Here is a 27,491-nt window from a genome sequence, read left to right on the forward strand (position 1 = left end):
GGCACAATATAAATACTATTATTCTTACTGTTATTATTATTATTAGTGTAAGCTCCTCTCTCTGGACTTTGGCCTGGTCAGCCTATATCTCAGTATTGGAATTTGTTCTGAACACATTTAGGAAAGGCGTTGACAAGTATGAGAACACCTGGGGGAGAGTGACCAAGATGGTAAGTGGACTGAAAATCACATCAGATGAAACAATTGGGAATGTTTAACCTTAAAAACAAGGAGGAAGAACATGACAGATGTCTTCAACTTTGACTTACCCGTTACATGGAGGCCAACTAAATGGAAAGGAGGCTAGACCTATTCACTTTAGTCCTAAAGGGCCAAACTAGAGTGAAAATGATAGAAAGATAAGGGAAACGTTCTAAAAATCAAACGTGGGACCAGTTCTAAAGGCAAGTCACACGATCAACAGTTTTACAACTGAAAGGACAGAAGGGACAAGAATTTATTATTAAGCACCTACTATGTGCCAGGCACTATGCGAAGTGCTTTAAAAATATTATACCATTTTATCTTCACATCACCCTTGGGGGGGAGGTGCTATCATTCCTTAGAGATGATTGTTCTAACCTTTTCATTTCCACAGGAGGACACTGAAGCCCAAAGAGTTGTACAAGTTCATGCGGTTAATTAATAGCAGAGTCACAGGAAGAATCCAAGTGAGAGCACTGACTGGCCTCAGAGTCAAGGGACCTGCATTTAATTCCCAAGTCCATAACTTATTATCTCAATATCTGGTCAACAGGCAAGTCCCTTACCCTCTCTGAGCCCCAATTTCCTGATCTTTAAAGTGGGAATAAACTATTTGCACTACTTTTTTCTTTTTCCTTTTTTTCCGCTTAATAGTATTTATTTTTTCCTTTCCCTGTTGTCTCTGTCTGCCTGTCATCCTTACTGGATGTAGTCAGGAACTGAGTTTCACTTTTTTTTGTATCTCTCTCAGTGGCTATCACATTGTTCTGCCCAGAGCGGGCATTTAAGAAATGGCTATTTGCACTGTATTGTACAATAGCATACTATTGAATTGAATTAAAACATCAGATCAGGGAACTCTTGACATCCAAGAAGCTCTCTTGTTGATCAGTCATTTCAGTCATGACAGACTCTTTGTGACCCCATTTGTTTTCCTGGCCGAGACACTGGAGTGGTGCACCATTTCCTTCTCCAGCTCATTTTACAGATGAGGAAACTGAGACAGATAAGATTAATTGTAAAGATAGTTTTCAACATTCATTTTTACAAGATTTTGTGTTCCAAATTTTTTTTCTCACTCCCTCCCTCCCATCCTCTTTCCCCAAGATGGCAAGCTATACATGTACAATCATATTAAACATATTTCCACATGTCATGTTATGAAAGAAGAATCAGAACAAAAGAGAAAACCAAGAGAAAGAGATAAAAAGAAAAAATAGTTTGCTCTGATCTGTATTCAGACTCCACAGTTCTTTCTCTGGATGTTACACTTTTTTCAAAGATTTAGTAGGGTACAAAAAGTGCTGCACTCACAGTGAGGTAGGACCTGAGTCCGAATCCTGCCTGTGATGCTTCTTCTTCTGTATTTGACCTTTGGGAGCTTTAATCTCCTCATCAGTAAAATGGGAATAATTTTAACTGCAGTGCATACATAACTCACAAGGTTTTTATGTATTTCAATTGAGAAAAAATACATTAAAAGCTATGCAAATCTTGGAGTAGTGTACATGTTGATTGTTATTACTGAAGTACTTAAAATCCAAAGCACCATTTAAATGTGAATTATCATTAATATTATTTTATAACATGGAAATGTGCACTTAAAATGGACCAAGGCATTCTGTAATCTAATCAAGGAAGAGAAACAGATTATGAATATTTGATTAGTCTGTTACTACCAATTGCCATTACAGATTTAGGGCCCTGAGGGAATATAAGATGGGTAATATTTTTTTTTAATTTGGAAAGAAGAGAAAATAAGAAAGTAGGGAAAGTAGGGCTATCTCTTCATCAGATCACAAGTTCTAGAACTAGAAAGTAGGTAAAAAAAACTAGAGAAATTAAATGAATTGCCTGCTCACAGTCATATTTTTGCATTTAAGATTTGAACCAAACTCTTCTTTTTAAGGCAGTTGAGGTTAAGTGACTTGCCCAGGGTCACACAGCTAGTTGAACCAAAGTCTTTTGATGCCAAATGCAGTGTGTTTCTCACTATACCATGCTGCCTCTCATGAAGCCTTCCTCCATCTCCATAGATGGAAATACTCATCCCAGTCTCAGTATTCATATACCACCGGCTTTGTGTCTCTTTCATACCTATATTAATCGATTTTGTATCATAGTTATTTATGCACATGTCTTACTCCTTACTGGATGTAGTCAGGAACTGAGTTTCACTTTTCTTTGTATCTCTCTCGGTGGCTACCACATTGTTCTGCCCAGAGCAGGCATTTAAGAAATGGTTATTTCCATTGTATTGTACAATAGCATATTATTGAATTGAATTGAAACATCAGATCAGGGACCCCTAGACATCCAAGAAGCTCTCTTGTTGATCAGTCATTTCAGTCATGACAGACTCTTTGTGACCCCATTTGGGGTTTTCTTGGCAGAGATACTGGAGTGGTGTACCATTTCCTTCTCCAGCCCATTTTACAGATGAGGAAACTGAGACAGATAGGATTAATTGATTTGAGCAGGGTCACACAGCTAGTAAGTTTCTGAGGCCAGATTTGAACCCAGGAAGATGAGTCTTCCTGACTTCAGGCCTGGCCTCTTTCCATTGCACCACTTTGCTGCCCAAGAGTCCCTAAAAGGCCACTAAGTGCCAGAGGGTAAGGGTTAATGAAGAGGGAGAGGTTGTAAAATAGAATAACAGAGAATATAAACTTCATAATAACAATAGCCAACATTTATATAGCACTTTACACTTATTATTTTGTTTGGTTGCCTAACTTCACTTTATAGCTAAGGACACTGAAGCTAAGATTTATTAAGTGACTTGCCCAGAGTTATACAGCTAATATGTATCTAAGGCAGAATTTGAACTCAGTACTCTACAACTGCACCAGTTGGCTGCTACTTCATCTATTTCACAATCTTGCCTAGTCCAGCTCTGTGACTACCAAATTAAAGAAGGTCTCAAAAATTCCCTCCATATATTCAATAACAATAATAATAATTAATAAATATCTCTGTAGCACTTTAAATATATTATCATATTTGATACTCATAATAACCCTCTGAAACAAGTGCTATTATTTTTCCATTCTTCAGGGGAGGAAACTGCCAAGATATTAGGAGACACCCTGTTTTCCAGAACTAAGTCCCAGCAAGCAAGCTAGTTGTCCCCTGAGCTTGGCATAACAACAATCCTTTGGGCTCACCGTCTGGATGAACTGATGGCCCCTGAGATCCAGTAAGTGCCATTAGGCCCACACATGAAGCCCTTATGAATGGACTTTTTGTCACTAGACAACCTTGCCTCACAGTTTGCTGTTGTGCCTCACTACTGTTGCTACACTACACTGTTTGACTCTTTGTCTAGCCACAAATATATAAATCAAGGTTCAACCCTACCAAAGTGAGTCCCCTGGTTAGGGACGGGGTCCCAACACATATGTCTAATCTGCCTCCTACCTTTCTTCAAGGTAGAACCATTCTTTCCAATAAGTACATGCCTTTTAAAAATGGCACTCAAAGTTGGGTAAGGGTGTTCATCTTTTTGGCCCTTCTGAGTGATCCAACAACCAGATGGAAACTCAGGTGCTTTTCTTTCCCCTATTTCTGAGCTATGTGACCTTAGGTAGATCATTCAACCTCCCTAGGTCTTTGGTTTCTTCATCTGTAAAATGTGGAAGTTGAACTAGATGATTTTTAAAGTCCCCTCTGCTTTAATATCCCAAGATTCTTTGAATTTATGATTCTAGTTTGAAATTCCTGGTTGAGATGGTCTGAGTTGAAAATGTCACAGCACACTGATTCATTTTAATAGCTTATTTAGCCGCTTGGAGAACTACCCCAGTGGTGGAAGCTATTTGCAGTGGTTATAGGTGAATGGTTCTACCCATGACTTAATGCATCTTTTCATTTGGGGGAAGGAAAAAAAAAAGCATGGCTTTCTTTCTGATATTAACAGAGAAGAAACAACAAAGTAGAATGAATTTAGAAGAGGAGGCTTGGACTCTATTCCCAGCTTTCCTGCTGGCTCACTGAATGGGTCACGTTGCTTCCCTTGAATTATGAGTTATCATTCTGTATCTGTGAAGGGAGTCTCTACACCAGAAGCTTTTTTCATAACAGTGACTTCACAGATCCACACCACATGCTTCCCTCCATACAAAAGACATGCACAGTGGTGGTATTTTGTTGTAGGTCAGTTGTTTCAGTCATGTCTGAGTGTCTGTTACCCTGACTGTCTTTGGGGTTTTCTAGGCAAAGATACTGGAGTGATTTGCCATTTCCTTCACCAGCTCATTTGACAGATGAGGAAACTGAGGCAAACAGGGTTAAGTGACTGGCCTAGGGTTACATAGCTAGTAAGTGTCTGAGGCCAGATTTGAACTCAAGTCCTCTTGACTCCAGTGTTGATGCTCTATCCACTGTGGGCTCCTATAGTGGTGGTAATTCTCTACTAATTCTAATATTCACAGACTGATCATACAGAAGATGGGTTAACCAGAGCAAAAAGGTGACCTTGACGTCTCCTCACCCAAACTCTTCCTGGATCACTGTCTGCAGCATCCCTGAATTCTGCTTACCTAGTCTCTTTAATATTTCCAGTGACAGAACTCACTAGATTAAATGATAGTGCTGATTCTCTTTATGTAAGTGGTATGGGCCAGTAAGAAGAAAGAGGAGGTGAGAAATTACTGGGATTTTGGAATTCTTTAACAAGGCTATTTCTCATATATTTACTGACTACAGTTGACTGAAGCTACTGTTTGCATTAGGGCACAGACAGTTGTTTGCTAATTACTAATTAATCATTATGAATACCTGGGCAAGCTATCGCCAGATAAAGCACACTATAAAAAATGTCACTCAGGGGTTCATGGGTCAGCAAATAGTCATAGCAAATAGGTGGTTAGCCACAAGAATAGTCATGGGAAATAAAAGAGGGTCTCAATTTCAGCCAGTATATAGGATATGTTCCACTGATCAATGGAGACTTCCATAATGTGTTTCCTGTTATAAGCAATCAAGAGTTATGGGTACACTAAATGCTAATTGATCTCCCTGCTAGAAGAGAGCATAACTTGACTGGAAAAATATTTTTCTATGTCTTCCATTTTATCAGGGAAGAAGATGGGTTCCCTGGAAGATCAGAAACAATTATCTAGGGGGGAAAATACAGAAGAAAAAGATGTTCTTCATTGACAGAAATTGCAAAACATCCATTGGAACTATATAAATAGCATTCTTTCCACATACAACAAGTATGGAGGAATGAGCTTTTTATGCATCACAGAAGGATTGTTGGGGATTCAGAGATTCCATAAGAGCCATAAGGTTATTATTAGCCTCAAAAAATGGAAATATGTTCGAGTGGCAGGCAACTTTTTGCCATGGGAAATTAGACCAGATAATTTTTTAACTGTTATGTCCATTATCTCTAATCAATTAACAAGCATTTCTACAGATCTGTCAGTCATCTGAATAGACATAAGAATTAAAACCAAGGGAGCAGATGAGGTTATTAAGAGAGAGAGAAGAGAAGAGGGTCCAGGACAGAGCTCTGGATGGACACAATTAGGAAGTGTGATGCAGTTGATAATTCAGCAAAGGAGACTGAGAAGGAGCAACTCTCCTTTAGGCAAGAGAAACAAGGCACAGCTGTGTCACAAAAGCCTTAGAGGGGAGTAAGTACCCAGGAAGAGATGATAGTCAACAATGCCAAGAAAGATGAGAATTTAAAAAAAAAAAGGTGAGGACTGAGAAAAGACCATTAGGTTTGACAACTTCAAAACGGTTGGCCACATTGGAGAAAAAAGCTTCAACTGAGTGATGAGACTGGAAACCAGACTGCAAAAGGAATGAGAGAAGTGAAAGCAATTAGTGTAGAAAGCTTGTTTTCCAGGCATTTGGCTAAAAAAAGGAAGGAAAGATATATAACAACAGCTTTAAGGGATTTGGAGTCTAGCACTTTTGAAGACAGTAAAAAAGGAACTGGTAGATAGAAATTAAAGTTTAGAAAGGGAGAGTGACAGCGGGACAGTCTGCTGGAGAAAATAGAAGAAGAAGGAGTCAAGGACACTTGTAATGGGATTGGTATTGTCAAGAAGGACAGCTTTGTTAGCACACATTTGAAAAAAGAAGGGAGTAGGGATGATGGCAAGGGCTTAAGAGATAAAAAGAAGAAAAAGGAGGTATATCTTCCCAAGGCATATATCTAATCGAGAGCTGCCAAAATTGAGGATCACTGCCTACTAATGGTCATAACATCACTGGATTGAGAACTAGCAGGGATCTCATTTTTACAGATAAGTAATATGAGGCCCAGAGAAGTGATTTGCCTAAGATCATAAAGGTAGCAGGCCTAAATTTGGGAATCTTTTCATGATGATGCATACCACCTTGCAAAATGTCAGAAAAAACGTAGAAAATCTTCCTAGATATTTTAAGGAGTTGGGCATAAAACTGAAGATCTTAGGGACACGAGTGAGGTGTTTGCCACTGTTGTTGATTGAAGCTAAGAGCTTTAGCAGATATGAAAAGGTGAACACCTGAGTAATATGATAATATCAGAGAATAACATTTGACTTTTTGGTTTAAGATATAGAACTGATGAACTTTTAGCCAGGGCTAGAATGTAACTAAAGTGGACCAGGAAAAATATATTTGCCTGGTGATTGGCTGATCTGATCAAGAAGATTGGGAGAGGAATAGGATGGCGTTGATGCAGCTATTTGCGTTCAGAAAAATTTTAACTAAAAGAGTAGAGGATTAGAGAAAAGGGACAATGTAGACTAAATTGGAATCAATCAATCATCAGGTATCAATTAAAAATCAATTAAATTAAAGGTATGCTATATGCCAGGAAATCTTCTAGGTGCCAGGTATACAGAAACATAAATGAAAAGGTTTCTACTTCCAAGGAGCTTAATTATTATATATTTTAATAGGTTATTTAAAAGACAAAAAGGATGATATAGAAGAGAAGCAATAAGGACATTCAGTAACTCACAGGAGACGATGATCAAAAAAAGGGGCAAAAATGATAGTCACGGTCTTATTTACCAATATACAAGTATAAGTAACCAATATAGTAAGCTAAATTAATGTAAGGAAGTAAATATGGCCTAATAAGCATAGCTGAGACTTGGTGGGATAAGATTCATAACTGGAATATGGCATTGGAAGGTTACTCTTTCCTCAGAAGAAAAACAGTAGGTAGAAGAGGAAGGATAACATCATATCCCCATGACCCTGAGATTTGAAAAAATGATGGGAGAGTATTGGGGGAAAGATCAAAGGAGTAAGAAACACCATGGAGCTAGATATGGTAGTGATGGGGGATTTCACATACGTGGAAATCTGCTGGAGGTCTTGGTATGGAAAAATGAAAATGCTGACTAATTATCTAGGGATTTTATGTAGCCCCAAACCCCATCTCCTCACCAGGTTCAAATTCTACTCATTGTTCTCATTTTATCCTAGCATCCCTCAAAACCTAATACAAATGAAAACTATCCCATGAAGCTTTCCTGACAAATGCTGAACTTGTTTTTATGGTCATATAGTTCCTATGTCAGAGGAAACTAACTTTGCAGGAATTACCATCCTGAATATCATTCTGACAACTCTGAAAGAACTGATGTGTCATTCGAACTTGGGAAGCAATGCTTTTTTAGAGTTTATGGTTATAAGATCATAGGTTTAGAGCTGAAAGGGACCTTATAGTCCATCAAGTCCAATGTCCCCTTTGAGGATGAGAAAACTGAGGCACAGAGAGGCCAACTGACTTTCCCAGGGCCATGAAAATTGTGTCTGAGGCAGGATTTGAACTTGTCTTTTTGACTTCAGTTTTGGTGTCCTATGGACCTGAAGCTTTAGAAGAGTATAAAGAATACAGAGCCAGGAAAAGTATATGGCCTCAGCCATGGCCTGAGCTTTTAAAAAAGAACTTGACTGAAGAGAAAAAGGAAGTTCTCAAGCACGAAACTCTAACAATGGAATTACAAATGATTCTCTTGAGTAAGAAAAAGGGGAAATGTCTAATAAGAGTGATGTGATTGTTAAGAAAGAAGCTCTGAAATGCATTTAGATTTTCAAAGGAAATGTACAAAAGATGGAAGTGAGGACAGACAACTAAAAACAAATACAAAAGGGTGCCATGACCTTGGAAGAATAATAAAGAAGGCTAAAGCCCAGAATGAGATGAAGTTTGCAATAAATGCTAAGGATAATAAAAAGGGAGTTTGTGGTAGCAAAAAACTGGAAACAAAGTAAGTGCCTATCAATGGAGGAAATGGCTAAATAAATTATATAAAATGAACATAATACAAACTTAATTGTACCATAAGAAACAATGATTATGAGAACTTAAGAAAAAATGGAAGGATGTGTATTAGCTAATAGAGAGTGAAATAAGCAGAATCAGAAATAAGTGTGTGAGTGTATGTGTGTGTAAAATCAATGACTACCATAATGTAAACCAAACCACAAAAGAACACTATAAAAGGAAACTGGACCCTGAGAGAAGTATGCCCAAGTAGACCCTGGAAGTAGCAACTTGGGGGTAGTTGTACTATACCTTGGTGTAGGCCAGACTTCAAAGTGAGGTTGGGAAGCAGTGATCTCTGTGGAAAGTAAGCACACCTCCCAAAACCACAGCTGTCAGCACCCTGGGGCAAAGCCCCATTTGCCATGCATTATTTATGGTTCTGTCTACAATATAGATGAAAAGTGGTCATCTAAGTTTTTTTTTATTTTCTTAGAGCTCTCTTCCAAGGGGTAACCCATGACTTTCAGGACCAGGCTATTTTACTTTTTTATGCCTAATTGCCAGAAAGTTTTTGTTTTTATAAAAACCAAATTTATCTCTTTGCAACTTCTACCAATGATAAAGTCTTTTTATGATCCCCCAAAATGTAATAAATAAAAATATAATTAGTTAGGCATACTCAAATCTTCTTAGACAACTAGAAACAAATAATTACAAGATCAACCTGGAATGAAGTCTCTACTAGAAGGCAGCAGGGGTCTCTCCAAGGCCAAGTTCTATCACATTTATCAATAACTTAGATGACTGTATATAAGGCATACTTATTAAATTTGTAGATAATAAGAATTTAGAAAGATAGCTAATATAATGAATTATAGAAGAGGGATTCACAAAGAGCACAATATGATAGAGTGCCCAACAGTTAAATAAGGACAAAATATTTAACTATAGCTTCTGTTAGTTTGAATTTAAGAAGGTCCTAAGTTAATGGATAGGCTAATTTTGAGAAGATAGAAGACTAAGAATGATATCTCTTGCACATAGGTAACTATATTTATTCTCTTTAATGTTATTCTGCATATATCTTTGTTGCCTCCTCCATCAGAATATAAGTTCTTTGCAAGTAGGGATTGTTTCTTTTCTTGTATATGTAAATCTAGCACCTAGCACAGTATCTGCACATAGTAGATGCTTAAGAAACGTTTGTGGATTGATAGTGTCTGGAAGAAGTTGGTTTACATACCTGATAAATGCTGTATACAGTTTTCAAAAATACAGTAGTTCCTTCTTGTGCTTGGGGAGATCGGGTTGTGGGGGGAAGGTATATGGAACTTTTACAGAAACTTAAAATCAAGCTTGTGGCACAAAGAAATTGAGTAGAGAAAAAAAGTGATTATTCATTCTCATTCAACCAAGTAATTGAAAAACCACGGACTAGGGTATTCCAGATTATTAAAATCAAGCGACTTCATAAAAGGATTGGAAATATGGGAGTGGTTGAATAGGAAGGTAATGATCTTTGCTGAAGGTTGGAATTATTGACAAAAATGTAGTTTGAAATTAGCTAGAGATTTCACATAGCTTGAACTCCACATTCTCACAGAAGTTCAAATCCTACTCATTGTCGCTATTTTAACCTAGCATCCTTCAAAAGATCCTTCCCTGGGGTTTTCTGATAGAGAGCTTTAAAGCACAAGATGTAGAAATCAAATCTTGGATCTACCACTTCCTACTTAAGTTAGCATGGTAGAATGGTTAGGTTCCTAAAGTGGGATATACTGCCCCCGGGGGAGTTGGAATGATCCAAGGGGACAATAGTCGCCTCAGGTGCAATTGGGGGGGGGGTGTTGAAAAAAAATAAGAGGGCAGTGGAAGCATAAGGAAAAAAGACAAGAAGACAATTTTGAAAAACTCTACATGTTTCATTTGTTGAATAACAGAGTTAAAGTCATAGTGATTACATTGTTTTCCAAATAAACACACAAAATGCAAGTTATAACCAATCAGTGGTCAAGTCCATCAACAGGTCTTAACAAGCAAGTGTTGGCAGGTAAAGTCCAGCATGCATCGGCAGGACTATGTGAGTGTAATGACTTGTTTACATGATGCAATATTGCATCATCAAAATTTCAGTGCAGGAAAAAACTCCACAAATTTACAATAAATTATTAAATTTAAGATATGTCATTTGAAAATATTTTATATATTTTTCAAATGATGCAAATTAAAAAAAAAACTGTTAAAGGGTTAAAAAAGTAGATTTTGAGGGGGGTGGCTGAGTAATTTTTTTTGAAAAGGGGGCAGTAGGCCAAATAAGTTTTGGGAACCTCTGGTGGAGTGTCTGACTTAGAATCAGGAAGACCTGAATTGAAGTCCTTCTTCAAGTATCTACTAACTGTATGACATTAGGACATCACTCTTGCTCTCTGGTCTTCAGTTTCCTTATTTATTAAATGATGGAGTTGGAGTTGATGACATCTTGGGTTCCTTCCGGCTCAAACTATGATCTGGAGCAAGTTATGCCCAGACACTGGGCCTCAGCTCCTCATTTGTTTTTGTTTTTGTTTTAGGCAATTGGGGTTAAGTGACTTGCCCAGGGTCACACAGCTAGTAAATGTCAAGTGTTTGGTCTGAGGCCGGATTTGAACTCAGGTCCTCGTGACTTCAGGGACGGTGCTCTATCCACTGCACCACCTAGCTGCCCCACTGTGCTACCTAGCTGCCCCTCAGTTCCTCATTTGTAAAACGAGGGGTGTGAAACAGATAACGTTGAAAGTTCCTTCCAATTCTACACCAAAGATCCCAAGATGATCCTCTGTTTACCTGTAGTTCCTTTTTCTTCATCTCATGATATTAATAATGTAATCCTTTGTGTTGTAATTACTCAAATAGATACTTTTCTTTATAGATAAACTCCTTGATAGCAGACACTCAATCTTTGTATCCATTGTATCACCTAGTATAGTGCCTTAACTAGGAAGGAAAACAAAACAAAAATAAAACCCTTAGAATATTTCAAGAACATGTAATTTGTTGGATAGATCCTTGGTTATTTATTCCTGACTGCCTTGTAGAGAACTGACTTTTGTATATGGGCAGGTGTTCAATGACTATTTGTTGAATGATGAATGAATAGATGAACTGTAGTGAGAAAATTTTTAAAAGTGTAGAAGAAGGAATATATAATAAAAGTTTGTCAAAAGTTTGTCAAAAGTTTGTACAAAGATAAGGTTAAATTAGCAATTTGGAGTCAGGGCTCTAAATGGAAACCCTTGAATATAAAGAGTTTGTACTTCACCTGGTAGCCACTAAAGGCTTATGAGCATTGAAATGATCTGAACAAAGTGGTACGTTAAGAAAATTAATCTGCCAGTAATATGGCAGATGTGTTGATAAAAAGAGAGACTGGAAACAGAGACAGTGATATTGCTGTTTAAAAGAGTCTAGGTTTGGGTGATTAAAGATTTTAATTAAGATAGCAGTATTGGAAATAGAAAGTAGATGACAGATGTTTTAGGCACCCTAACCAGTACAGAACAACAGATGAAGGTGAGAATTCACTGTGGTACGGGGACAATGTGATCCAGTAGAGAGCTCTAATAAATACTATGAATATGTATGTATATACACACATAAAATATATATGTGTGTGTATTTGTATATGTGTGTATATATGTATGTATGTAACATCATCTTCATTACCATGATTATAACTGACATTATACAAGGTATTCCAAAAGTCTTAGTGCCATTTTAAGCTTACTAAAGCATACTATAGGGAACAGTTGTATCAATTGACACAAAAAAAGTTTTAGATACTTGAGACTTAAAAAGTATTAGGTATTTCTACTTCATGACTTGTTCTATATCTTTATTATAAGTATTTCTTCTAAAGACTTTTCAACTGAAAGAAATAAAACAAGTGGTTTTATATGTAATAACACATGTTAAATGTTAAGTAAGATGTGTTAAATGATATATATGCTTAAGCATTTTATATGTTTGTTGTAAATAAAAAATGGTCCTACATGAACTTCTACTGGGCTATTTTTTTCCCATAGCAGTCTTTTCCCCTCAGAGCAACATTACAATTCAGCAAATGTTTATGAAAGTATGTGAAAAATGTACTTATAAAGTAAAATAAAATTTTACTTTTATATGTAATTTCTAGAATTTAATTTATTTTTTATTTTTAGGGCTTTTCAGATTTTCAGAATTTATAGTCATAATAATATACCTTTTTTCTATTCTTACTGAGAATCTGAGAAATGAACAGATTTTAGAACTAATGAGAAATATCTTATCTATTCATCCAATGGTGAACTTTTAGATAGTGAATTCAATGATGTAAATGCTTCAATTGCAATGCAAGAGGCAGAAAAAGAATATTCCTTATCTGATTCTCCTGATAGAGTCCATCAGCGAAGTTTTTTCTACAGCTGACAATCTAAAAGGTAATGAGAAATGTGATTCTCATTGGAACTAAATTTGCAACAAAAGAAATGAAGAGCTACATTGCCTCAAAGGTAAAGATGGCTGTTCTTGGCAATGGGATTCTTCTTAAGCAGTGTGAGGAAACTTGCAAGAGCTACACATTCTTGCACTTTGATCTGGCCCTACTGCATATTCTACAACCCATGTCATTGAGAAAAATCATTTCTTCTTTTTAAATTTTATTTAGTGAGCAAGTATTTAGAAACATGCAGAAATGCAAAAATGCAAAACACCAACTAGTAACAGGTAATGCTAACTGATCTATTAGATTAATTAGAAAAGTTCATTAGTCCTATTGGTCTTATGGTCTTATTCTGGCAGTATCAGTGAAAGAAAGCTACCCATAAAAAGGATGTGGAATAGCTACTCGGGATTCTCTTTTGTTCAATAAAACTATGCTACATAATCAATTCTTAGATATAATGAGATACAACTTCACTTTGCCCTGAAAATTCAAAGGAAGCCATTTCTATCTCAGGACAGATTCTGTTCAGCATCTTCTCTACAGAATCCTCTTAACAGAGCCATCTCCAGTTATCTTGATTTATATCTTGCCACTGGACCTAGATGGCTCCAGAGGAGAAAGTAAGGCTGGTGACTTTTCACCGCCCTCCCTCACTTAAATCCAATTCACTTACAAGCTGTGGCATCACCTTCCTGATGCCATGGTCCTCTTTGAGAATGAAGGACAAACAACAACATCTCAATGAAAATTGCCAGAAGGCATTTATTCCTTATATATGTGTACATGTATGTGTATACATGTATATATGTACATATACATGTGTCTATTGATATGTATGTATGTTCGTGTACATGTATGCATAGATATGTATATGTGCATATATACCCACACAATGGTCAATAAACAATTGCTGTCTTACAAGGCACACTGTAAATTTATTTAACTAACATATATAAAACAAGCAAACAAATTTGATCTGAAATTTTGGTCATTAGGAGACCCTGAAAACAAATGCTTATTCAACTGATTCCCTTACTTGAGAAAAGACAACAAGTACCAAGAGATATTTAAGGCAACAACATCAGTGCAACTAGAGATGCAGTACTGAAGGTTATGAAATCGCTGTTCGACAAAGGCCATGATTTAACCTGTGGCAATGATTTGTCATCCCTTGATCTTTCCTTGGGACTTGCAAAGGAAAGATGCAGCATAACTGGGGCCATTCTTCAGAATCATAGATAACTTCAGGAGTAATGAGGACATCTAGGCCAGGACATAAAGCTCTGGTTTTGAAATTGAAAGTGAAGCTTAAGTGACTTCACCAAAGTTACACAGGTAGTATCAGAAGCGGGATTTGCACTCAGGATTTCTACCTTGAGCTCTTTTCACAGTGTTACACAGTCTCCCCTTTTTTCAACTTTCATTAATGAACATGCAAGTGGGTTAAAAGAATGGATTGAAAATGATAAGAAATTTGAATTGGTGCACTGTATAATTGATGGAGAAATAATAGATTGAATAGTACATCTGAATGTTTTTGACAAGCTAAAGGACTCTGATTAAAAATCAACTCAAGACAGTTACAGGGAAGGTGAGAAAACAACTTGGAAAAAAGGTTGCCTAAACGTTTGAATTAGTAATTATTCTTGAAGAAAGATATTTTACAATGAAAACAGTAAATGACAAACAGCACACTTTGGAAAGTAAGCTCCTGGCATCAGTATGCATTTAGCCCTTTGACTCACATTTAGTGGGAGCTAGATCTACAGACAACATGATAATTTATATTCATACTTACTCTGATTATGTATGGTGGGCTAATGAGCTTTATCAAGAGGAGGTCAAATTACACCAAATAGTTTTGGTAAGGTAGAATATTATAATATATATTTAAAGCTGTATATTCCAAAGGATTTCAACCACTGAATATTTTCAGGCTCAACATAAATTGTCAACCCACAAATGCTTATCCTGGAGAGTTGAAAGTATAAAATATATTGTTAAACATGATGTGTATTACATTAAGGATTCATGATTTTGTCACTGGGGGAATGCCTTACACCTCTGTAGATCGTGCATTTTTTTTCTGTAACCTAGTAGGGAGTTGGCTGAGGCTCAGAAAAGTTAAGTAATCTGCCCACAATCACATAATTAGTAAGTAGCAGAAGCAAGATTTGAACACAGGTATTCCTGCCTCGAAGTTCTGCACTCTATGCTGTCTACCATATTGCCTACGCCAGAAGTAGGATTGGACAAATTTTGGAGCAAAGCTATCTGTATCAAAGATAGGCAAAACCAGAATTAATTCCCATGATAAAATTGTCATACTTATTATATATGCCTATATCAACATGATGACATTTATAATATTTAATAGAAAAGTATCATTAGTATTAACATTTAATCTGGGAACTCTGTTCATTTCTCATGGTGCCAAGGTTCTATGAGAAATAATTTGAGAATTGTCCTTTTGTAGATATTTCAGATACTTAAAGGATTATTCTTTAGTTATTCAGAAAAGCAAAGTATGCGGAATTCCACAATCTTGAACCATTCCAGTAAACTGAAGTGCTTAGGCTAGTTAAAAATCAGTAAAACTGATGCCCCCACTTGAGAGACAGCAAGATAAACTAATTGCCTGGCAAATATATTTCTTCATAAAAACTTAAATTATGCAGCATAGTATTTACCTAAATCACTTAAAAAAATTCATACTCAACTTTATGAGCATCTTGACATGATCATTACTTTCCCTTCTTTGTCACAAAGAACGAGTTACATATGCAGATAGAAGTACAGTATCTCTCAAGTAGATTAAGAGGAGTTAAACAGTAATTTCCATTTTACCTACAACTAAGTGCCCTTTTTTCCTTCCATCCCAACAACAACAACAACAACAACAAAATAGCATTTTCTATCATTACATTTAAATGCTTAAGCTTGATTATCTTTGAATTTTAGACACATCTAATATCGCTTACTGGATATGACAGATTTCTTCATCCTCAATACCAAATACCAATTACCCAGTTTGTGTATGGCACTATGTTAAACCAAAATGAACAACTGCAGGGCACTCTGTGCATAGAACAATGGCAGAATATGTACCACAATTTGTTATTTTTTCAGGCATAACTTTCTGATGAAATGACTAAAATGAGCTTAAAGTAGTGATCCATAGAAAAAGGCGGTCCTCTACACAGCAATCAGGCATTTTTCAAGCTTCAGAATTATATGTCCTTGAAATATTCTGAAAATATAGATGCCAGTCCTCAGGATTAAGTTGGTGTTTGTTTTTCTATCTAGTTAAAATCAATTTTCCATTTCAGAGAAAAAAATCCTTCTAAATATTCCCCATTTATATGGTGGAGGGGATCTTGATGGTGCTTGTTTAAGGCATTCCATCTCTTACTTTGATTTCTCTTCAAAGTCTATCTCTTATTCCTGAAATGTTTTCTCTTTCACCTTTCCCTCTTGAAATTCCTGGATCCCTTCAAGAACTAGATCAAGTATCACCTTCTACAAGAGGACTTTGCTAATTTTCCCATTCTTCTTCCTCACACTTCAAGCCAATTGTTTTGTAAATATTACACCTATATTCTCTATTTATCCATGTGACTATATGTTGTTTCCTTCCTGTGGAATATAAGATTTTTTTGAGGGCAGGGCTTATTTTCTTCTTCTTCTCTCCAGTGCTTAGCACAGTGCCTGGCATATAGTGGGTATATTGCATAAATATCTTAAATTCAGTTGCTGCTACTTTGGAAACATACTTTAACTGGCTGCCAGCAATATCATTCACTCTCTTCTTGATCTGTGCCAAATTTTACTCCTTAAGCCAGCAAAGATACCAGATGTGAACCTCAAGGTTTCACCTCACATCCTACAAACTAGCAAAGATTCACACAAATAAAGTCATATCTAAATAATTATAAAAACAGTTGCTCATGGGTAGGCTGAACTAATATAATAAAAATGACAATTCTACCTAAGCTAATTTATTTATTTAGTCCCATACCAAGCAAACTACCAAAAATTATTTTATAGAGCTAGAAAAAATAATAACAAGATTCATTTGGAATAACAAAAGATCCAGAATATCAAGGAAACTAATGAAAAGAAATGCAGAGGAAGGTGGTTTAGCCATCCCAGATGTTAACTTGTATTATAAAGCAGCAATCATCAAAACTACTTGGTACTGGCTAAGAAATAGAGTAGTGGATCAGTGGAATAGGTTAGGTATGCAAGATACAGTAGGCAATGACTATACTAATCTAATATTTGATAAACCCAAAGACCCCAGCTTCTGGGCTAAGAACTCACTATTTGACAAAAACTGCTGGGCAAACTGGAAAACTGTATGGCAGAAACTAGGCATAAACCAAAATCTCATACCATATACCAAAATAAAATCAAAATGGGTTCATGATTTAGATATAAAAGCAGATACTATAAGCACGGAATAGTTTACCTGTCAGATTTATGGAGAACAGAAAAATTTATGACCAAACAGGAGAAAAAGAACATTGCAAAATGCAAAATGGATAATTTTGATTACATTAAATTGAAAGGTTTTTGCACAAACAAAGCCAATGCAACCAAGATTAGGAGGGAAGCAGAAAACTGGGAAAGAATTTTTACAACGAGTGTCTCTGATAAGGGCTTCATTTCTAAAATACATAGAGAACTAAGTCAAATTTATAAGAATACAAGCCATTTCCCAATTGATAAATGGCCAAAGGATATGAACAGGCAGTTCTCAAATGAAGAAATCAAAGTCATCTATAGTCATGTAAAAATGATCTAAATCACTACTGATTAGAGAAATGCAAATCAAAACAACTCTGCGTTATCACATCACCCCTATCAGATTGGCCAACATGACAAAACAGGAAAATGATAAATATTGGAGATGTGGCAAAATTGGAACATTAATGCATTGTTGGTGGAGTTGTGAAATGATCCAACCATTTTGGAGAGCAATTTGGATCTATGCCCAAAGGGCTATAAAAATGTGCATACCCTTTGACCCAGCAATAGCACTTCTAGGGCTATATCCCAAAGAGATCATACAAATGGGAAAAGGACCCACATGTACAAAAATATTTATAGCAGATCTTTTTGTGGTGGCAAAGAATTGGAAACTGAGGGGATGCCCATCAGTTGGGGAATGACTGAACAAGTTGAGGTATATGAATGTAATGGAATACTATTGTGCTATAAGAAATGATGAACAGGTGGACTTCAGAAAAACCTGGGAAGACTTATATGGACTGATGCTGAGTGAAGTAGGCAGAACCAGGAGAATGTTATGCATAATAACAGCCACATTGTGTGATGACTAACTTTGATAGACTTAGCCTTTCTCAGCAATGCAAGGATCTAAGACATCTCCAAAAGTCTCATGATGGAAAATGCTATTCACATCCAAAGAAAGAACTATGGAGTTTGAATGCAGATCAAAGCATATTATTTGCCATTTTTTTCCTTCTGTTTTGTTTTGTTTCCTCTTTCTTGTGGTTCCTTCTATTGGTTCTAATTCTTCTTTACAACATGACTAATGTGAAAATGTTTAATAGGAATCTATATGTAAAGCGTATATCAGATTGCATGCTGTCTTGGGGAGGGAGGGGGAGAAAATTTTAAACTCAAAAGCTTATTAAAGTGATTATTGATAAATCAAAATAAATTAATAAAAATAAAAAACAAATTGGCAAAGATGACAAAAGATGGGAACGGTTAATGTTGGAGGAGTTGTGTAAAGCTAGGTACATAAGGACATTATTGACATGAATTAATACTATCATTTTGGAAAGAAATTTGGAATTATTCAAGCAAAGTGACTAAAATATCCACACATTTTGATCCAGAGATTTCATTATATGCCACTTAGGTATAGGACTTTGCCATGAGGGAGCCATTGACAAGAAGAAAGTCCCCATATAAACCAAAATATTTGTAGCAGAACTTGTTGTGATACCATGAAATTGGAAACAAAGTAGATATCCATTGATTGGGGAATAATTAAACAAATTGTGGTACATGAATATAATGGGATATTACTGTAATGTAAGAGATGATGAATGTGATGAATACAAAGAAGCATGGAAAGATCCTAATGAATTGATGCAGATTGAAATAAGCAGACAAGTAAAAAAAATACTCAATTACTACGATAATGTAAATGGAAAGAACAACCACACAGAAAAAAATTTAAGAATTAATGTTGCAATGTAAAGTACAAACATAATTTAAAAGAAGAGAAATGAGAAGACAGTCCCAACCCACCACTTTACAGAGCTAGGAAGTTCACAAGTGTTGTTCATTGCATGTATTTTCAGACTTTTTCAATACATTATTGATGTTATGCCTATTTATATTTTTCTTTTTTGTACTTAAAATACTATTTGTTATATGGAATGGCTCTCTGAGAGGGGTAGGAGAAGGATACTGGAGGAAACTATGGTGATACTGAAAACAAAAGACATCAATAAAAACATTTAACAAAAGATGCGAACTGTGACCAGTAAAATAGTCTAGATTCACCAATGTAAAGGATGTATCATAATTTCTGATGGGGCATAGAACTAGAATGGCAGAATATCTGAATATTAAAAGCTCTTATCAATTAAGTTCTCTGAGTCTCAGTTTTCTCATCTTTCCACCAGAGAATAATTACATCTGCCTCTCCTACCTCTCAGGATTGCTATGAAGATAAATGAGATAACACAGAAGATAGCCCTTTGAAAAGGAGATGTGCTATACAAATGTAAGATATACTTAAGTCACCAATTTAGTGATGAGATTTCATTGGTGTAGGTACTTCTTCCACTCATACATATCATAGCCCATGTATAATATATTAAGGAGATACGTCTTCAAGAACTGCCTGAGACTCAAGAGTGGTGAAGTGATTTGCTCATGATCACAAAGCTAGGTTCAAAAGTGTGATTTGAACCCAAATCTTCCCAAATTAAATCCAATGGTCTATTGGTTATACCACTACAATGTATTTTTTGTTTTTACAAAATATTTTTTATTCTTAATTTAACAAATGTATAAAGGAACATATACATTTCTATATACAAATCAGGATAAAGAAGAGGTTTATATAAACCATAAATCTATGTTCCATAGCTTGCTTTTAATATATATGTGTATATATATATATACACATATACTTGTATGTATATATGCATATGTACATGCATATATATATACACACACACATATTCAACATTTTGCTTTCAAAGTTGTCTTTCTTGTCTTTATCTTCCTTTAAACTTCTTTCGTGCCTTATCAGAGGTTATGATTATATAGTTAAGACCCAGGTCTTCCCCTTGGGCCTTTGCTCCTAAGATATTTTGTACAACTAATGGGGTCAAATTCATTTGACCTTTCTCTTTACAACCCTCGCCAATTATGGTATTCTCATCTCTAGGAGAAGCTGGTAGGGGAAGGTTTTGTTGTTGTTGTTGTTTTTTTTTTTGCTTCCTTTTTCCCATATCACTCTTTCAAAGTGAATCCTTTTGAAGATTTTTATAAGCTAGTGTAGAGTGAAATGAGCAAAATCAGGTGATCAATTTGGATGATGAACACAATAATGCAAAGGAAAACTACACTGAAAACTTCAGAACTCCTATCAGCATATTGACTAGTTATTACTTCAGAGGACTAAGGAGGAAGCATGCTTCCAGCCTCTTGACAGACAAAGGCCTATAAGTGGGCAATGAAACATATCTTCAGACAGAGCCAATATCTTGATTTGATTTTTTTTTTAACGTACTTGTTAGAAAGGAAAGCTTCTACCTTTTTTTTGAGGGAGGCTTTTGTGGTGGATTAGTGGTTATTGATAGAAATGCAAAAAAAAAAAAAGAAGAAAAGACTATCAACAAAACATTTAAAATACTCAGAAAACAACCAAAAAAAGAAGTTCCCAAGGGGACACAAACATGGCAATTTTGTCACTAACTTATTAAATTACTACAAATTTATTAAAATAAAATATTATATAACTGAAGTTTATGGCTTCATATATAAATCCTTATTTTCATATATTGAAATGTTTGTGTTTCTTGATGAATAAGAGGTTTCTTTTTATATGTGCCCTTTTTGAAGTGAGGTAATGTACATGAAAGGCTCTGCAAACCCTAAACTACTGTCTACATGTCAGCTATCAGACATGTAGCTAGAAACTTCTCCAGTGAATAAGGCAAGCTACTAAGTGTGGCACATACTAAATATGTGCAACTGCATATACCCAATTTGTTCCCTTAAGCACAGATTCTTGCATTACAAGGTGAGGTTCACTGGGACCACGGGGTGAATCCATCCCTTAGAAACAAATAAAAAACTTCATTCTGAAAGAGAACAGTGGGAGTTAAAACCATCTGTTTTCAGTTAGTGACTCTTAAAATAAAAGTCTAGAAATTTTCCAGTAGCAATCAATTTCTTTGAGGATCTCACAGAATTCTGTACAAAAAAAGGATGGAAAATATATTATTTCCCATAATCTAGTAACATCATCTAGTCAAAGGAAAGAAACAAATATGACTTCAGCTTATTTCACTTTAATTCTCTGATAGAGCTAGGCACACTGAGGGCATTTAATAAATACCTTTTCAATGAATGAATATTCAGTATCCCAAAGTCTTTTATTTCTCAAGAAGCAAAAAGCATTAGGTATTTTATTTTATGTAATAGTGGTTCACATCTGTCTGAATTTCCCATCTGGCATCATTACAGTCTATGAGTGAATGCTGATCAGAAAAGAAAAACTGTGGGGAATAATGGCTAGATATTATCATAAACAATGTTTTTCTACCTCTACTAAGAAAAGAACAAGAAGAAATGGGCTTAATTTACAGCCTAAGGGAATTTAGTTTAGATACAAGTAAGAATTTCTAGAGAGAAGAGATTCTTAGATGTTTGAATGGGTCTTTGAAGAAGGCTATGGAATCATCATCATCATCATCATCATCATTGTTGTTGTTGTTAATGCTAGCTGTTGTAGTTGAGGTAAGTAGGGGGAATGGCATTTTCTCTACTTTATGGATAAGAAAATCCTAAAAGTTTTCAAAAGCAGGACATATAACTCATTATTTGAAAGAAGAGAAAATATGCTTCTTCTAGAAGATACAGGAGGGGCAAGAAGTGTTTCTCCTAGTACCTTTATTATACTGTAATTTGAAGATATATTTTACAAGATCACAGCAATGAACCTGTCAAACTATCAAAGAGCATGCAAACCTACTTTGCTTGGTGAATGCAAAACGTGTGTCTGCCTGTCCATCAAGGTGAATAGTGGGTATAGGGATGTCATACATCCTTATAAATTTACTTCCTAAGGCAAGTAAATGCCAAGCAGGTGCTTTACTTCTCACACTACACCAAGATCTGTTTGGCCAATTTTTGGGATATTAAGGATAATGAAGTCACTATATCTTCCATTATCCATCCATACATTATACATCATCCATGTGCCTTTGCTTACAGTGTGCACTGAGCTCATCAAAGAGCTCACATTTACCCAGTGTTATAAGGTTTTCAAGATGCTTGCCATATAATACCCTTGTGAGGACCATAATGCCAGTACAATTACCCTCTTCTCCAAATGAGGAAACTCTATGAGGCTCAGAGACATTAAGTAATTTGTCCTCTTATAGCATGGTAGTCATATTTCAGGTGTTAATTAAAATGTTGACTTGGCAAAGGCAAGTACTGGAAGCAACTAGAGAGGGAGGCAATGGGAAGAGAGGGGCCTAGATTTATTAGTAAATTTTGTAAGGGGAAATATCTATTCAGTAGCCTGCAGTTTGGAAGCTAATTTTGTTAGAGATCCAAATAAGAAATGGTGGTATGCAGAGATAGCATACTGAGCAGTCAAACTGGGAAGAATTTGTAGAAGGAAAATCTTTATTGTCATTAAAGGAAAAGTTTATTCAGACAAACAATGAATTGTGCAGAAAAAACGGGTTGAGAAAGCTATGGGCAGGGGGAGCTTTTTGTTTCCCCTACAGTGCTCAAGTAACTGAGCTCACAACTGAAGATATGTTAGTAGGATTTACATATTGGAGAATATGTTGGTATAATTCCAAGTCATTTGTCTGAAAACTGTGTGACATTTCATTGACTCTTGTTCAAAAAGGAATGAAAACTAAGTTACTCTCATGAAAATGGGGACTATTTGGAATCGGGATCTCTTTTATTAGGGTCATTAAAGTCTGTTATTGATCTCCTGTACGTGCTAATATAAGTGATTCTTGTAATATAAGGGCAAATTTTATTCTGATTAGGTTCTGTGTTCACTCAGAAACTAGCCAGCAGCATTTTAAAATGAAATAGCATTTGTAGGCATCATTTTAGTGTAGCAATTCCAAATGAGGCTAGATTTCTAACCCATCAACTTCTCTCTGAAGCACCCCTCCCCCAACCTCTTAAAAATATCCTAAAACTCACCAGTGGCATAATGTCGACATACTGTTTTTGCTCAGTCTAAATTACTGAAATACTATAATATATATTTACTAACTTAAGGAAATAACAACTCTACATTAACCTAAAACATTTGATTAAAGCATTAAAATCCGAACTTTATAGCATATAATTTCTCAATCATACTATCTACACACTCATTAATATAATTCAATTTCATTATATGAACCCAAATGGAAAATATTAAGTGTGAGATTGCATTATACAGCTTACTGGTCCTATTAATTAAAACAGAAATACTTTGTCTTTCCATAATGTCTTTTCTCTGAGACTCCCTAAGGAATCTATAAAACAGGAATGGATTGTACATTACTCCATTTCATCAAGGTTAGTAAATATTGCCACTCCCATTCCACAACTGGGTAAAATGGTGGTGATGTTTATCATCACCAAAGAGCATTATAAAGAATGCTGGATGTGCTGGCATGCACAGTTAACTACAGAATAAATCTTGGTCTTATAGGACCTCATGGTCTAAGACAGCATTTTTACCCAGATTGGGAAAGTACTGCCTCTTTTCCAGTAATTTTCTGTGCCCCTCCCTGCAAAGAATCAGAGATTTAGAGCTGGAATGGGCTTTCAGGGATACCTGGTCAACCCTCCTTATTTTACAGATGAGGAACCTAAGGCCCAGGGAGATTAACTGATTTGTCCAGGGTCACACCGCTAGTAAGTGTCTAAGGCAGGATCTGAAACCAGGTCTTATTGACTCAGAGCTCAATGAGCCATCTCAATGCTGTCTCAAGGTAGGGACTCGAAATGACAGTATCATATATGTGTCTATTGACCATCTTGAGTCCAACTCAGGACCCACTTTTGAATCCTTCTAGCCCTATTCAGAAGCCTGTAATTTGTGTTTTCCTCAGGGTCTAGCACAAAACTCTGCAGGTTGTTATTGTTGTTAAGTAGTTTTTTTCAGTCAAGTCTGACTCTCCACAAGCCCATTTGGGGTTTTCTTGGCAAAGATACTGGGATGGTTTGCTATTTCCTTCTCTAGTTTATTTTTGAGATGAGGAAACTGAGGTAAACAGGGTTAAGTGACTTGCCTTGGGTCACAAGAGCTAGTTAAGTAACTGACATTAGATTTGAACTCACAATGATGAGTCACAAATTGACCTAAAACTGGAAACACTGTGGATTATATCTATCTCCTTTAAATCAGTGCCCAGAAAAAAAATATATATGTGTATATATATATATTTATATATATATATATATATATATACTCCTAAAACAGCAGTGAAGAGCTTAGCTACTGATTAGTCCACAAGTCCAATTCCTCAACAGAAAGAAGATACAAACATAAGTTCCCTAATGTATAATATGAAGTGAAACTGGAAATTATTTAGGTTAGATAAGCGAGATAGAAAAGTTCTGCATGAGGATTTTGCATGTTGCAGTTCAGACCCTAGGTGATAGGAGCAGACACTCCCTGGAAGTGTGACTACAGATGTAGGATTTGGGCTTCTACTCAGAATCAATATAGTTGCACATGAAGTTTCCTCTGTTGCTGAGCAGAGATTAGCAGTGGGTATGATAGCCCCAAAATGCCGTCAAAGAGAAAATATAAATGATAAATGCTCATAAACCATATTAAAATAGTATTTAACAATTACAATATATCCAAATTAATGTGTGATTAGATTAAATTAGATTATTAAATTGTTAGCACCTTGACGGCAAAAACTGTCTTTTGCCTCTTTTTGTATGCCTAATGCTAAGCACATAGTGCTTAGTCTGGCACATAGTAGGTGCTTAATAAATGTTTATTGATTTGATTATTAGTGCAATGTAAAAGTTATACTAGGGGAGGTTTAGATAAACTCTTTTATTAGAAAGAGGATTATGGCAGAGCTGGAATTTGAATAAATTGCTTGAATGGAAAAGAGAGGGGAAAGTTGTGTCTAAATCAGGGCATTTAAATTCTTCAACCCTTTAAGGATCCTTGAGTTCACCATTATGAATCTTCCTTCCACCAACAAAGATCACAACCCCTTTCTAACTCAATAGGACTGTCTTGAGTTGTTATGCTTGAAAAAATTATCACACTGTACACAATCTGGTAATTAACTCATCTAAACTTGAACCAGTTGTTAAACAACAGAATTACAGCCCACTGCCTGGCCTCTACTTTAATCCTTACTAACTTAGCAGGACCTGATAGAGCTTGATTTTTGCAGGCATAACCATCAATAATGCAGGGTCACACTACACACGTGCATTATAATGGCAAGACATTAGTTGAAGAGCTTGAAATAAAGTAAATCAAAGAAATAGTTGGAAAGGAAAATGTTCTCATCAGTTCAGGGTACTACCTAATAACAACATATAGTATTCATATAGTCATATAAGGCTTACAAAGTATTTTATAAATATTGTCTCATTTTATCCTCACAAAAGCCATGGGAGACATGCACAGTTATTATCCCCATTTGTAAGGCACACTGAGGTTAAGCAACTTACCCAGGGTCATACAGCTAGTATTCATTAAATATAGTATCCATACAGTCTATCCATTAAGCCATCTAGATGCCTAGAAGACAAGGGCACTTAGAAGTGTGGGTTCTGACAAGTAAGAGGTTGCATTAGTCTAAGTCACTGATGACCAGGATCTAGTAAGGAAACTGGGTTAGGGATGGAAAGGAAGGTATAAGAGGCATTGAGAAAAAAGGAGTGAGGTTTGCTCACCAACTGTAGAAAGTAAATGATGGAAATAAATAAAGATTACTATAAGATTTCTTACCCATTTTGACATTGTGTTTTCTTATGGGAAAGGGGCCAGGCCAAAAAACATAAGTAATTCTGTTAAAGGCACTTTCAGCTGGGGCATGGGCTAAGCTATCATGGACGCTTTAGAGCAGTCTTACATGCTGAGAGCCACATGGAATGAGTACTTTCCACTAGATCTATCCAGAACTGAGTAATGGAAAGGTTCACTGCGTCCCAGAATTAAGAAAACAAGTAACAATTAACCTTAATTCTTGTGTTCATTCCTTTCCTCAAACTCAATATTTTCACAAAGAAGGCTGGAAAAAAAGAGAATCATTAAAAAAAACTGTCTGAAGCTATTCTGACAGATCATTTTCTGCAAAGATGTTTCTGAAAATAAAGGGAATGTTGAAAATAAATAATCAATTTTCCAGTTTTCTGAATATTCCAAGAAAAATTGGCTTCTTAGATATCTTTCCTCCATTCCTTTAGTTAAGTATGATTCTGAAATTATATAAGAGTATAAAATCATGACCTTTGGTGTAAGAGATAAAAAAGTTGTAATTGGAACCAGGAAAACTTGGATTTGGAACTCACCTTCCCACTTATCAGCTATGTAACCCTGAGCAAATCACTGAACACCTCTTAACCTCAGTTTCATCATCTGTATAATAGCACCTAGCATACAGGGCTGTTGGGAGTATCAGATGAGAAAACAGATACAAAATACTTTGTAAATCATCATCATTGTACCAGATTCCTATTTTTCATATATCACCTTTCTTCCTGGTTTAGACATTCAAAGAAGGGGGATAGAACTGAGGAAAATGCTATTCTCTTTACTCTCTTTTTGCTATTACTATTATTACTGTAATTGATGCCCTGTGGGAAATGTTGGGCCAGGGTTGTATATTGAAGCCAAAATTAGTTTTATAACTAGAATGACAAATAAGCTAACATTTTGAAAGTTAAGAAAAAATGTTACCCTGACTCATGATGAAAAATGTTATCCTCCTCCAGACAAAGAACCGATGAAGTCTGGATGTGGATTTAAGCATACTTTTTTTAAACTTTATTTTTTTCTTTTGATCTCTGTTTTCTTTCGCAACGTGACTAATATGGAAATATATTTTGCATGACTGCACATGTATAAACTATCTCAAATTGCTTGCCTTCCCAAAAAGGGGGGAGGGGAAAAAAGAGAGAATTTAGAACTCAAACTTTAAAAAAATGTTAATTTTTTCACATATAATTGGAGAAAAATAAAATATTTTAAAAAGAAAAAAGAAAAATGTTACCCTGCATGAATCAACTGCCAAAGAAAATTTTCCAATGTGGCTTTATATATAACTGATAATGATCTTCTCCCATGGAACTTTAGAAAATCAGGAATAAATA

General features: G+C 35.7%; 1 protein-coding gene across 1 annotated transcript in view; it reads right to left on the reverse strand.

Annotated features, from left to right (window-relative positions):
- LHFPL3 (LHFPL tetraspan subfamily member 3) overlaps positions 1–27,491 on the reverse strand; it is a 475,954-nt gene that overhangs the window by 279,912 nt on the left and 168,551 nt on the right. The window lies entirely within an intron of this gene.

Source organism: Vombatus ursinus, unplaced genomic scaffold (assembly GCF_900497805.2).
Source record: "Vombatus ursinus unplaced genomic scaffold, bare-nosed wombat genome assembly UNPS02014830.1, whole genome shotgun sequence".
Classification (NCBI taxonomy): domain Eukaryota; kingdom Metazoa; phylum Chordata; class Mammalia; order Diprotodontia; family Vombatidae; genus Vombatus; species Vombatus ursinus.